Source organism: Stenella coeruleoalba (genome assembly GCF_951394435.1).
Source record: "Stenella coeruleoalba genome assembly, chromosome: 9".
Lineage (NCBI taxonomy): Eukaryota > Metazoa > Chordata > Mammalia > Artiodactyla > Delphinidae > Stenella > Stenella coeruleoalba.
In genome coordinates this window covers 88178987-88192275 of record NC_137155.1, presented here as the reverse complement: position 1 = coordinate 88192275, position 13289 = coordinate 88178987, and the positions used below count along the sequence as shown (strand labels likewise).

The following is a 13289-nucleotide window of genomic DNA, read 5'->3' as shown; positions in this document are numbered from 1 at the left end:
CACAGATTTTATTCAGTAGTAAATGCTGCATATACTGCACGATGCATGGTTGGTTGAATCCACAAATGTGGAGGAACTGCAGATATGAAAGGCCGACTGTAAGTTACAAGTGGATTTTCAACTACAGAGAGGGTCAGCGCCCTTAACCTCCCCCCACCACGCTGTTCAAGGGTCGACTACATTATTCCACTGGTATATCGTTAGCATAGGAAAAAAGCCAAAACAATAAATTTTAAAACTCAATATGATCACAACTAATAGAGAAACACAAAAATTACAGAAAACAAAAGAATGGTAGAATGTATAAAATCAAACTCTATGCTATATGCTGTATTACTTACTGGACTTTTTAAAAAAACTTTAATGCGATGGAAGATGAAGTTTATGACACAGGTAAAAATTTAAAACATTTAATTCTTTGTTGTCCATATAGCAAAAGAGGAAAGTAACATCTGTGGGAAATCTAATATAATCTTTGTTTATATAATCTCCAAATACATAAGTATAATCATCTCCATTTTATGGATGAGGTGACCATCTGTCCTGAGGAGGTTAAATAACTACCTGAAGTCTAATAGAATATAATGAAATCAAGATTTGCTCCAAGTTATATGACTCAAAAACCCATGTTCTTTCTACTACTTGAGAGTGGCTTTCAGACTTACTGTCAGGGATAGCTATGAGAAATGATTATGTATATTTCCGCAGGTAAAAGATATTTGGCCTGATTTTTAATTGATACATTCATGAATGAAAAAAATGTAGCGATCAACACTTGTGGGACTTCCACTTGAAGCCTGAGGTCTGAGCACATGCCATGGTATCTCCTTTTTGCCCTCTGATGACAGAAAAGATGTTTTTAAAATGAATGAATCAACATCTGTTTTAGACCATAAGACAGCAGGGTTCATTAGACAAGAAATTATAATGAAGCCTTGAGAGACAGAAGGCAGGTAGGATGAAGTTGAAGAAGAAAACATTCCCAAACACGAGCATGAGAGGACTGTTGTGAAAGGTAGGAGTTGATCCAAGGCAGCTTGAAGCCCAGAAGTGGTCAGTACCCTTGAGGAACAGATGAGTGAAGAGTTGGATGTGCTTTCAGGAAGAAACAAATGAGACCCAGAGGTGAAGACTGAAGGAGGTATGCAAGAAGTCAGTATGTGAATAAATCTAAACAAATATTGAAATACAAAACAAACATGAACATTTAAAATAAGCTAAAACAAGGCTCCCCTGGTGGTGCAGTGGTTAAGAATCCGCCTGCCAATGCAAGGGACACGGGTTCGAGCCCTGGTCTGGGAGGATCCCACATGCCACAGAGCAACTAAGCCCGCGAGCCACAACTACTGAAGCCCATGCTCTGCAACAAGAGAAACCACCACAATGAGAAGCCCTTGCACTGCAACAAAGAGTAGCACCCACTCGCCGCAACTAGAGAAAAGCCCACGCGCAGCAATGAAGACCCAATGCAGCCAATAAATAGATTGATTAATTAATTAAGCTAAAACTATAGAACTGTTAAATAATAACTTAACAAGAAGCAAGGGAAATGAACAAAACTCCTGGTATTCTCACCAAATCCAGAGTACATGAGAAACCTTAGTAAAACTGGTGAAAGGAAACTGATGAAGCAGGTAAAAAATGCAGGCTCGAGAAGCATCCTGGGTAATTGAGTGGTCCCAGGGAGTAAGAAGCCCAAGTGAGAGTATGAAACAGAAGAAGTGGCAGCTGCACAGCAGTCATTAAAAAGGCCAAGCCTAACAGACTTCAGCCTGATGTTATGAAAGCAAAAACAGACGGTGTAAGCACCTGTCATTTTGAATCATAATTATCTCACGGTTGAATAAGGTTCCTCCTTCTTTGCCCTAAAAAAATCTTAACAGGAAATTTTTGGAATAAAAGAGATATTTAAAAGATGTATAAAAATATTACTGAACTGATCTTCCTGATTAGAATCTCAGATACCTGAATAATAGCAGCGTTGCATGAACACATTATTTAGAAGAGAGTTAATCTTGAAGTGGTACTCTTGAACTATAATGTTATAATCAATGGATGTTCATAAGTCCAAAATTCATTTATTTTTCAGTTACATATAATTTGAAATCATCTAGTTTCTGTGTAGTTAAAGAAACAGTTCTCTAAGAGAAATAATAGTTTACCTGTAGCATTAATACACTATCATGTTAGACATTTCCTTTAACAGTACAGTATATAGTATTTAATATATACCAAATTTCTATAATATTTATACTTATTAAAATTCTTTATAATCTATGTAATCCCTTTGATAATAAAGGATTTTAAGAAGTATCCTTATTTTCTAAGGAAAACTGTTTCTAAATAATCCACTAAAGGATATTGTGGGGAAAGGGGAAATACTTAACATCTTTAAAAGATAATACAAGTTAACCTTTAAGTTCGCTATCATTTAGAATTCAGACACGTAAGCTTTCAGTCATTTACTCTAGTGTGGTTTATACTCTGTCCTTTATATACTATATATTAAAAATGACCAGTCAACCTCCTATTAAAACAAGAATTCTTTTAAACAAATAAATAGAAAAATTACCCCAGCATGAGAGAATCACAGATCTCATGAACTGAAAATTTAATGAAAGTTTTTAAAACATTATAATTACTGTTTTATTCTTAGATTACAGAAACAAACTGACAGTATACTTGTTATTATAAACCCATTTGTTGTTAGTGATAATACGAAGCTATATCTGAGAGAGAAAAGTCCAAAAGAAACTTCGCTTTTTTGTTTTCCATCATTTCTCTGCTTTATACTGTGTCAAAGAATTTACCTCCTTAGCTCAGTGCTTTGTGACAGCCTGGAGGGGTGGGATAGGGAGGGTGGGAGGGAGGGAGACGCAAGAGGGAAGACATATGGGAACATATGTTTATGTATGACTGATTCACTTTGTTATAAAGCAGAAACTAACACACCATTGTAAAGCAATTATACCCCAATAAAGATGTTAAAAAAAAAAAGAATTTACCTCCTTAGGATATCTGCTGTAACCTTACAACGGAAATATGTAACCACTGATGCTTGTGCAACTCTGATGTTAGTGAGGCACAGCTGTTTCAGACCACTCTGTACATTCACTGTGTGGGGCAAATGAGTGAGAAACAAAGGTTTACTCAACAACCTTCCTTTTATAAAAAGAAAGTCAAAATGATTAACGTCTTATGTACAATTGCTGTAGAGAAGAAAAAGTACTAAAAATCAGTCTGTTAAGAAAATATAGAAAACCACCTTATCTGATAACATTGATGATTTTGCCCCATGTATTTTCCGTGCTGTATTTTAAAAAATCAAGCGGCCAGTTAATAATAAAATTTGAATACCCCTCTCAAATACCAGCATTGTCAAATCCTCAAGAAGGATCTACGGTACAGATTTTGCTGCTTGAATTGAGAATCAAGTGCGTAAGATATAAGGACTTAGAAGTCAACCCTTTCAGCCTAAATAAGTAGGTGTGCTGGTAGGTAGAAACATTTTTTTACTCAAATTGCTCACTGTTCCACTCCCAGTAAAATCTAAACAGTTTCACACATTCTCAAGCACACATTTTATGATTACTTGGAATCCCCAGAGTTCTCCATATAACATGGGCAGGTTTGGTTTCAAAAAAATTTTAGGACAGATGACCTGCAAAGAACTGAGCAATGCCTTTCTGAATTGCCTTAGTTTAAGAAACTGTGTTAGAGAAGGACTAGCAGAATTGATACAGCTAGAAAACTTACCCCCCTAAATAACTGAAGAAACCAGTTGTTATGCTATTTTGATATATCTCACAAATCTCATCCACAAGTATGCCCATTGTAAGCTCATTGTTTTTTTACCTATTTAGCTCTTTTAGACTGGAGTGCATCATTATTTTAGATAGTTTCTGTTAGTGACATAAACTGTGTGTTGTGACATCACACACCCCCAAGTTTGGTTCTGAGTTCTCCTTCCTAATACCTTTGGGGCTTTGAATAAATTCCTTATCATCTCAGTCTAAGCATCCTCTTCTGCAACATGGGGCCAGTACTCATCACATAGAGTTGATGAGCAGGTAAATTAGCTCATAGTTAAAATAGTACTTATACATAGGAAATGTCATTTAAGTGCTTTACATATATTAATTCACTTAATCATCACAGTAATCCTATGAAGTAGGTACGATTTTTATCCCCCATTTTACCATTGGGGAAACTGAGGCCCAGGGCATTAGGAAGCTTTCCCAGGATCACACAGCTCGATAGGAGGAGAGTTAGGATTCAAACCCCATCACTTTGGCTCCAGAGCTTGTGTCTGTAACCACTACATTACACTGCCTCTCAGTGTAGCCAAGTAGTTAGAAGAGACACTGTATGCAAGTCATTGACGGCAATACTGAGCTCATCATAAATTCTCAGTAAATACTAAGACCAGTTAGGATTGATGCAGATGACTTTGATGTATTTCTCAGAAAAGGGAAGACTTGCTGCAAGAATGAGGGTTCCCTGAAAAGCAAGCTTTATGAAAATGACTGTTTCAAATATAAACAAACTTTTCATCCAAAACTTACAGTGTACCACATCATAGGTAATATATTGGCTCACTATCTGAATGTCTTTGGAGAGAAGTAATTTGAAGGCTCATTTATACTTTCTCCCATCCCTTGTATTTCCATGATGAATTTCTCTCTGAAACCTTGAAATGATCTTTCTGTTTTTGCTAGATATGACTACAGTGGAGATGTTAAAAATCATATTTTCACAAGGGGTAACATAAGAACAAATCTAAGACCATTATATATGCAACTGAAAATGAACTGTAGTCACTGTCTCCAAAGGAGAAATAAAATGAAGAGAAATGTAGAATACATGTCATTCCCTGTTGCATGGTTAGCATGTTGTTTAGAGAGGCAGAGGGGGTGCAGATGAGGAGCATGGCATTGAAGTTAGGAAAGCAAGATTTAACACCTGGTCCTATGGTTTCGTATCCAATGAAGCACAGTTAACAGATAATAAAGGACTATGACAAGTGCTGTAAGGGAAGTAGGGTTCAACTGTAACAAAAACTCCTACTACAGAGATTTAAACAAGAAAGTGGCTCTTCTTTTTTGTGGCTGAATAATATTCCATTGTATAATTAGTTCTTATTTTTAAGAGAGATTAAGAGAATTTTTGATCTAGGAGTTACTGCCGAAATCATGTTAGGTTTACCATTTTATTTGCAGAAAGTAGCACAGAAAGGTTAAGGTACTTGCCTAAAGTTACACAGCTAATTTGTGGTAAAATTGGGTGGCCAGGTTCAGTATGTCCTTGAACCACACCACCTGCTTTTTCTTATCTTGAAGTGTAGTTGATGTACAATATTATATAAGTTACAGGTATACAATATAGTGATTCACAATTTTTTTAAATTGAAGTATAGTTGATTTACAATATTGTGTTAGTTTCAGGTGTACAGCAAAGTGATCTGGTTATACATATATATGTGTGTGTATATCTATATACTTTTAGAAATTCTTTTCCCTTACAAGATATTGAATATAGTTCCCTGTTCTATACATACATCCTTGTTATTTATCTATTTTATATATGGTAGGTGCATCTGTTAATCCCATACTCCCAATTTATCCCTCCTCACCCTTCCCCTTTGGTAACCGTAAGTTTGTTTTCTAAGTCTGTGAGTCTGTTTCTGCTTTGTAAATAAGTTCATTTGTACTGTTTTTTAGATTCCACATAAAAGTGAAACCATAAATTTGTCTTTGACTTCACTTAGTATGATAATCTCTAGGTGACAACATGGATGGACCTTGAAGGCATTACGCTAAATGAAATACGTCAGAGAAAAATACTGTATGATCTCACTTATATATGGAATCTACAACAAAAACGAAACAAACTCAGATACAGAGAACAGATTAGATTGATGGTTGCTAGAGGCAGGCGGCTGGGTGGAGGGTGTGTGGGGTCAAAAGGTTAGAGGCCTAGAATTATCAGGTAAGTCAGTCCTGGGGATGCAACAATGGCACGGTAGCTATCCTTAGTACTGTATTATATACCTGAAAGCTGTGAAGACAGTAAGGCTTAAAAGCTCTCATCAGAAGGAAAAAAAAATCGTAACTCTACAGTGATGGATGTTAACTAACCTTATTGTGGTGAATTTTGCAATATATACATATATCATATCGTCATGTTGTACAACTAGAACTAATATAATGGTCTATGTCAATTATATCTCAACTTAGGAAAAAAACAAGTGGCTCTTAATGAAATGCCTGAAGGTAAGCAGTCCAGGGCTGAGTAGCTGGCTCCACTTGTCCTCAGTACCCCACACTCTCTTGTCCCCTGTCTTCCCCACTCCTTACGGTTGCAAGATGACTGCTGAACCTCCAGGCATTGTGTCTGTTTGGGGCAGGGAGAAGGGAAACAGTTAAGGACACTCTCCTCCCTGAGGCTTTATTGGAAAAGGAAAGCTATCCACGAGATGCCAGCTTTGTGCCAGATGGCCACCTGTAGCTTTAAGGGAGTCTGGGGATTCAGTGCCTTTTCAGCCTCTATAGGAGATGAAAGCACAGAAAAAAGGGGTTTGCGCTAGACTTTGGATGAGCCAAGCTGTAGTACTGGGTTGGCCAAAAAGTTCATTTGGTTAATGAATCCATTCAATAAAGTTCTTGGTGAAAATGAAAAATGTGTCTTTTATTTTTACTTAAAACCGAACAAACTTTTTGACCAACCCAGTATACACCTTGAAGTATGATCAGCAATGTGCCAGGGGGCATACAGGAAGAGAGGGAGCCAGCTGTCCTGGAAACTCCAGAAGGGCTTCACGGAAACAATTGAATAAGAGTTAATCAAGTGGTTAAAGGGAGAGCACAAAGAATTGCTTTGTTCCTTTACATTTTAAGAGTCCTTGTTGGGACATTTAATATCAGATATATTTATTCAGGCATTCCTTTTGTACTTGATTCTAACCCACTTTCTTTCCAAAAGTGAGTTGAATATACCAAACCATGGTTGCTAAATTTTTATTGCTGAGATAGTGGTTATATTCCAAGGTTGTGAAACAGTATCTAGCAACATAATACAGAAATGTCCGCCAAGATGTCATGTGTGTATCTAAATGCTAATTTTTTAATTGATTTGATAAATTTTGCACTGAAACAAAGCTGCGTAGTGTTTTAACAATTGATTAGTATAATTATAATTATCATCTTTGCCACGAAAGCCTTCTGTCAAGATAATGTCAGATAACCTGAGTACAAGTTTAAGAGTTTCATTCTTAAAATGTTACTAATCCAGTTTTCTGGCCTATTTGTCCAGATTAAGAACTGGTGGTAATTTTTAAAAAAACACACAAAAAAACCTGGTGGTATAAAGCAGCATTGAGCTATCTGAAGTAAGAAGTAGATAAAGATGCACTCTTGTTTCATGCCAGTATATCTTATCTTTCTAGCTACATTGTAAACTATTCTATTCAAGGGCAGAGATAGTATGATGAATTTTTTTAAACATTCCCCATATTCTACAACTTAACTATCAAATAATACTTGATTGTCTAAAACGGTAACTTTTGAAAATGAAGAAATTACTGGTGAGGTTTTAAAGCTTTTTTACTCCCTAGAATGACAAATGACAAATGGCCTGTCTCTCTACTTGGGCCACTTAACTTGGCTGTAGCAACCTTTTCCTCCTCCAGGAAACTATCACAATCAGAATCACGCTGTAACTATCAGCAGGTGAGCCTAGTCCTTTATTGTATGTGTACAGTCCCTGTCTATATCAATTAATTTTAAAAAACATTTAATTTTTCTAATATCATTTGATAGCCTGTTATTGACACTGCAAGGCCTTGTGATTTCAGAGACTGATAAACATGGTTACTGCTGTCACCATATTTAGTAAAATGTAAAACAAGTGCACAAAGTGTTGTGATTGCTGTGGCAGGAGTTTATGTAACAGCAGACACCTAAAGGAAGAAGAGGTCACGTGTGGTCCTGGGAGTCAAGGGCATAGTGTGTTATAAATAAGGATGTCATTACAACTTTAGGTACCACAAATATAACTTCAAAAAGCAGTTGACACTTGAGTTGAATCTTAGCAACTTAGTGTCCAAGAATCTAATAGAGAACTGGAGTACCTTTCCAAGCAGAAGCAGCAATGTGAGAAGGTTGCAGAGGCAAGAAAGAACCAGCTTTCAAAGAAACAGCTTTTAGTAGTTTTATTGATTTTTGCTATTGTTTTCTTCATTTCTATTTCATTTATTTCTGCTCTGATCTTTATGATTTCTTTCCTTGTACTGACTGGGTTTTCTTTGTTCTTCTTTCTCTAGTTGCTTTAGGTGTCGTGTTAGATTGTTTGAAATTTTTCTTGCTTCTTGAGGTGAGATTGTATTGCTATAAACTTCCTTCTTAGAACTGCTTTTGCTGTGTCCCAGAGGGTTTGGGTCATTGTGTTTTTGTTGTCATTTGTTTCTATGTATTTTTTTATTTCTTCTTTAATTTCTTCAGTGATCTCTTGGTTATTTAGTAGTGCACCGTTTAGCCTCCATGTATTCATGGTTTTTTACAGTTTTTTTTTTTTCCTGTAATTGCTTTCCAGTCTCATAGCATTGTGGTCAGAAAAGATGCTTGATACGATTGCCATTTTTAAAATTTTCCGAGGCTTGATTTGTGACCCAAGATGTGATCTAGCCTAGAGAATGTTCCATGTGCACTTGAGAAGAAAGTGTAATCTGCTGTTTTCTAATGGAATGTCCTATAAATATCAATTAAATCTGGTCTATTGTGTTATTTAAAGCTTGTGTTTCCTTATTAACTTTCTGTTTGGATGATCTGTCCATTGGTGTAAGTGAGGTGTTAAAGTCCCCCACTATTATTGTGTTATTGTGTTACTGTCGATTTCCTCTTTTATAGCTGTTAGCATTTGCCGTACGTATTGAGGTGCTCCTATGAGGTGCATATATATTTATAATTGTTATATCTTCTTCTTGGATTGATCCCTTGATCATTATGTAGTATCCTTCCTTGTCTCTTGTAACATTATTTTAAAGTCTATTTTATCCAATATGAGTATTGCTACTCCAGCTTTCTTTCACTTTCCATTTGCATGGAATATCTTTTTCCATCCCCTCACTTTCAGTCTGTATGTGTCCCTAGGTCTGAAGTGGGTCTCTTGTAGACAGCATGTATATTGGTCTTGTTTTTGTATCCATTCAGCAAGCCTGTGCCTTTGGTTGGAGCATTTAATCCATTCACATTTAAAATAATTATTGATATGTATGTTGCTATTACCATTTTCTTAATTGTTTTGGGTTTGTTTTTGTAGGTCCTTCTCTTGTGTTTCCCACTTAGAGAAGTTCCTTTAGCCTTTATTGTAGAGCTGATTTGGTGGTGCTGAATTCTCTTAGCTTTTGCTTGTCTGTAAAGCTTTTGATTTCTCCATCGGATCTGAATGAGATCCTGGCAGGGTAGAGTAATCTTGGTTGTAGGTTCTTCCCTTTCATCACTTTAAGTGTATCATGCCACTCCCTTCTGGCTTGTAGAGTTTCTGCTGAGAAATCAGCCGTTAACCTTATGGGAGTTCCCTTGTATGTTATTTGTCGTTTTCCCTTTGTTGCTTTTAATACTTTTTCTTTGTCTTTAATTTTCGTCAATTTGATTACTCTGTGTCTCAGTGTGTTTCTCCTTGGGTTTATCCTGACTGGGACTCTGTGCTTTCTGGACTTGGGTGGCTATTTCCTTTCCTATGTTAGGGAAGTTTTCAACTATAATCTCTTCAGCTATTTTCTCTGGTCCTTTCTCTCTTTCTTCTCCTTCTGGGACCCCTATAATGTGAATGCTTGTGCATTTAATGTTGTCCCAGAGGTCTCTTAGGCTGTCTTCATTTCTTTTCACTCTTTTTTCTTTATTCTGTTCCATGGCAGTGAATTCCACCATTCCGCCTTCCAGGTCACTTATCCGTTCTTCTGCCTCAGTTATTCTGCTATTGATTCCTTCTAGTGTATTTTTCATTTATTGTATTGCTCATCTCTGTTTGTTTGTTCTTTAATTCTTCTAGGTCTTTGTTAAACATTTCTTGCATCTTCTCAGTCTTTGCCTCCGTTCTTTTTCCGAGGTCCTGGATCATATTCACTACCATTATTCTGAATTCTTTTTCTGGAAGGTTGCCTATCTATCTCCACTTCTTTTAGTTGCTTTTCTGGGGTTTTATCTTGTTCCTTCATCTGGTACATAGTCCTCTGCCTTTTCATTCTGTCTGTCTTCCTGTTAATGTGGTTTTCATTCTACAGGCTGCAGAATTGCAGTTCTTCTTGCTTCTGCTCTCTGCCCTCCAGTGGATGAGGCTAGCTTGCATTAGAATTTTCATATGAAAATCTTGAACTAAGAAAGTAGTGGTAGCAAGGACAGGTGGAAAATGTTAGGAACATTATGGTCTAAAGATTTGGTGACTGATAACATGTGAAGTAAACAAGAAGAACTGCATAGTGTCTCCACAGTTCCTGGAAGGTGGTTCTTACCATGATAGTGACTACTCCAGAAAAAGAAACAAGTTTGTAGGAAAAGATCATGGATTCACTTTAGGAATCGTAGAGTTTGCGGTATTTCTGGGACTTAAAGTAGATAAGTCTCAGTGGCATGTATATGTGTTTATATATATATGGGTTTAAAGATCAGGGTAGATATTCAAAATGAGTATAAAGGTTGGAACTTAAATTGTAACATGTATGAGATCAGGCAAAAAGCGAAGAGTGCCAAAGACCAGAACCATGGAGAATCCAGCATTTAAACAAAGCAGAGAGAAAGTAAAGGGGAGGAGGGTGGAGTGGAAGTAGGGGGTGCAGGAAGGAGAGGCAGGCTAGACAGACAGAACTTGGAGATAATATTCTAAAGCATTTTCAGGACAGCATAGATTAGACTATAAATTGCCTTCTGTGTCCATTTTTTACTCTTTCTTTTAGAAGGGGAACCCCAGGTTTTAACTGGGTGCATACATTGCAGCCTAGCTAGTCCTTGTATCTCAGTTTGCCTTGCAGTGGATATGACTTTGTGTCTAAGTTTGGGCTGATGGGATGTGCACAAATGATGTGTGCCACTTCTAGATCATCACCTAAAATGTGAAGCCACTTACTGGGGACTTTCACCCCCACATCCAGCAGGCTGGAAGCACATGTGGAGGTGAGCACACTTAGCAGTAGACTGTTTTATGAGAGAGAAGTAAATTAACTTAGTTTAATACATTGTGTTTTAGCCTCTCTTTGTTATAGCAGTTTAGCCAAACCATAACAAATTGGGTCAAAAGTTGTTATTTGTAAATGAATGAACAGGAGTGGGGAAAACTTGGGTGTGGATCTCCCGATTCTGTCACTTGGGAGAGTTGCACAGGGTTTTGATTTTGGAACGATGGAAATAAAACTGATCATAGTTGTCTGCTAGGTGCCACAGTGAGCAGTGTTTACCCAGAAGTAATTTAAGCACTGTTTATATATTTTAACTGTAAAAGTCTATCAATATCCAGGACCAGATCGCTTTACTGGTGAGTTCTACCAAACATTTAATGAAGAATTAATACCAGTCCTTCTCAAAGTCTTCCCAAAAACATCAGTACAGATGGGACCGCTTCCAAACTCATTTTACAAGGCCAGCATTACCCCTATACCAAAACCAGACAAGGATGCCACAAGAAAATTGCAGACCAATATCCCTGATGAACATAGATGCAAAAGTCCTCAACTATATGTTAGCAAATCAAATTCAGCAATACATTAAAAGGATCATACTCCATGATCAACTGGGATTTATTCTGGGGACGCAAGGATGATTCAGCATCTGCAGATCAATCAGTGTGAACACCACAACAACAAAATGAAGGATAAAAATCATATGATCATCTCAGTAGATGCAGAAAAAGCATTTGACATAATTTAACGTTCATTCATAATAAAAACACTCAACAAAGTGGCTGTAGAGGGAACATGCCTCGGCATAATGAAGGCCATACTATGGCCACAAGCTATACATCATAATCAACAGTGAAAAACTGAAAGTTTTTCCCCTAACATAATGAACAAGATGAGGTTGCCCACTCTCACCACTTATTTAACATAGTACTGGAAGTCCCTAGCCAGAGCAGTTAGGCAAGAAAAGAAATAAAAAGCATCCAAGTTAGAAGGGAAGAAGTAAAATGTTCTCTGTTTGCAGGTGACAGGATACTCCATATAGAAAACCCTCAAGACTCCACTAAAAAACTGTTAGGGGCTTCCCTGGTAGCGCAGTGGTTGAGAGTCCGCCTGCCAATGCAGGGGACACGGGTTGTGCCCAGGTCTGGGAAGATCCCACATGCCACAGAGCGGCTGGGCCCGTGAGCCATGGCTGCCGAGCCTGCGCATCCAGAGCCTGTGCTCCGCAACGGGAGAGGCCACGACAGAGAGGCCCGCATACAGCAAAAAAAAAAAAAAAAAAAACTGTTAGAACTGTTCAACTAATTTAGTAAACTTGCAGGATACAAAATCAATATACAAAAATCAGTTGTGTTTCTATACACTAATAACAAATTAGAAGAGAATTTTTTTTAATTCTACATAAAACTGCATCAAAAAGAATAAAATACCTAGAAAGAAATTTAACCAAGGAGGCAAAAGACTCTTATGCTGACAACTGTACAACATTGATGAAATATATTAAAGACACTAATAAATGGAAAGATACTCTGTGCTCATGGATTGGCAGCATCAGTATTGTTAAAATGTCCATACTGCCCAAAGCAAGCTTTAATGCAGTTTCCATCAAAATTCCAATGGCATTTTTCACAGAACTAGATTAAACAATGCTAAAATTTTTAGGAACCACAGCAGATCCTGAATAGCCAAAGGAATCCTGAGAAAAGAGAACAAAGCTAGCAGCATCACATTTCCTGATTCCAAATGATATTACAAATATGTAGGAATCAAAACAGTATAGTATTGATGTGAAAACAGGTACATAGATCAATGGAATAGAGAATCCAGAAATAAACCCATACACACACACACACACACACACACACACACACACACACACACACACACTCAATTAATTTACCACAAAGCAGCCAAGAATATATAATAGGGAAATACTGTTGAGAAAAGTGGACAGGCACGTGCAAAAGAATGAAACTGGACCACTATCTTACACCATACACAAAAATCGACTCAAAATGAATTAAAGACTTTAAAATAAGACCTGAAACCGTGGAACTCCTAGAGAAAAACATAGATAGTAAGCTCTTCGACATTCGTCTTGGTGATGAGTTTTTGAATTGGA

General features: G+C 37.1%; 1 protein-coding gene and 1 long non-coding RNA gene across 4 annotated transcripts in view; one reads left to right on the top strand and one right to left on the bottom strand.

Annotated features, from left to right (window-relative positions):
- LOC307191929 overlaps positions 1-13289 on the bottom strand; it is a 38087-nt gene that overhangs the window by 3951 nt on the left and 20847 nt on the right. For all 3 annotated transcript variants that reach the window (XR_013829902.1, XR_013829903.1, XR_013829904.1), the window contains exon 2: positions 3006-3114. This is a non-coding gene — a long non-coding RNA (uncharacterized lncRNA). The remainder of the gene's footprint in view (positions 1-3005; positions 3115-13289) is intronic.
- The window catches only part of MTPN (myotrophin), a 61993-nt gene that overhangs the window by 41014 nt on the left and 7690 nt on the right, over positions 1-13289 (top strand). The window lies entirely within an intron of this gene.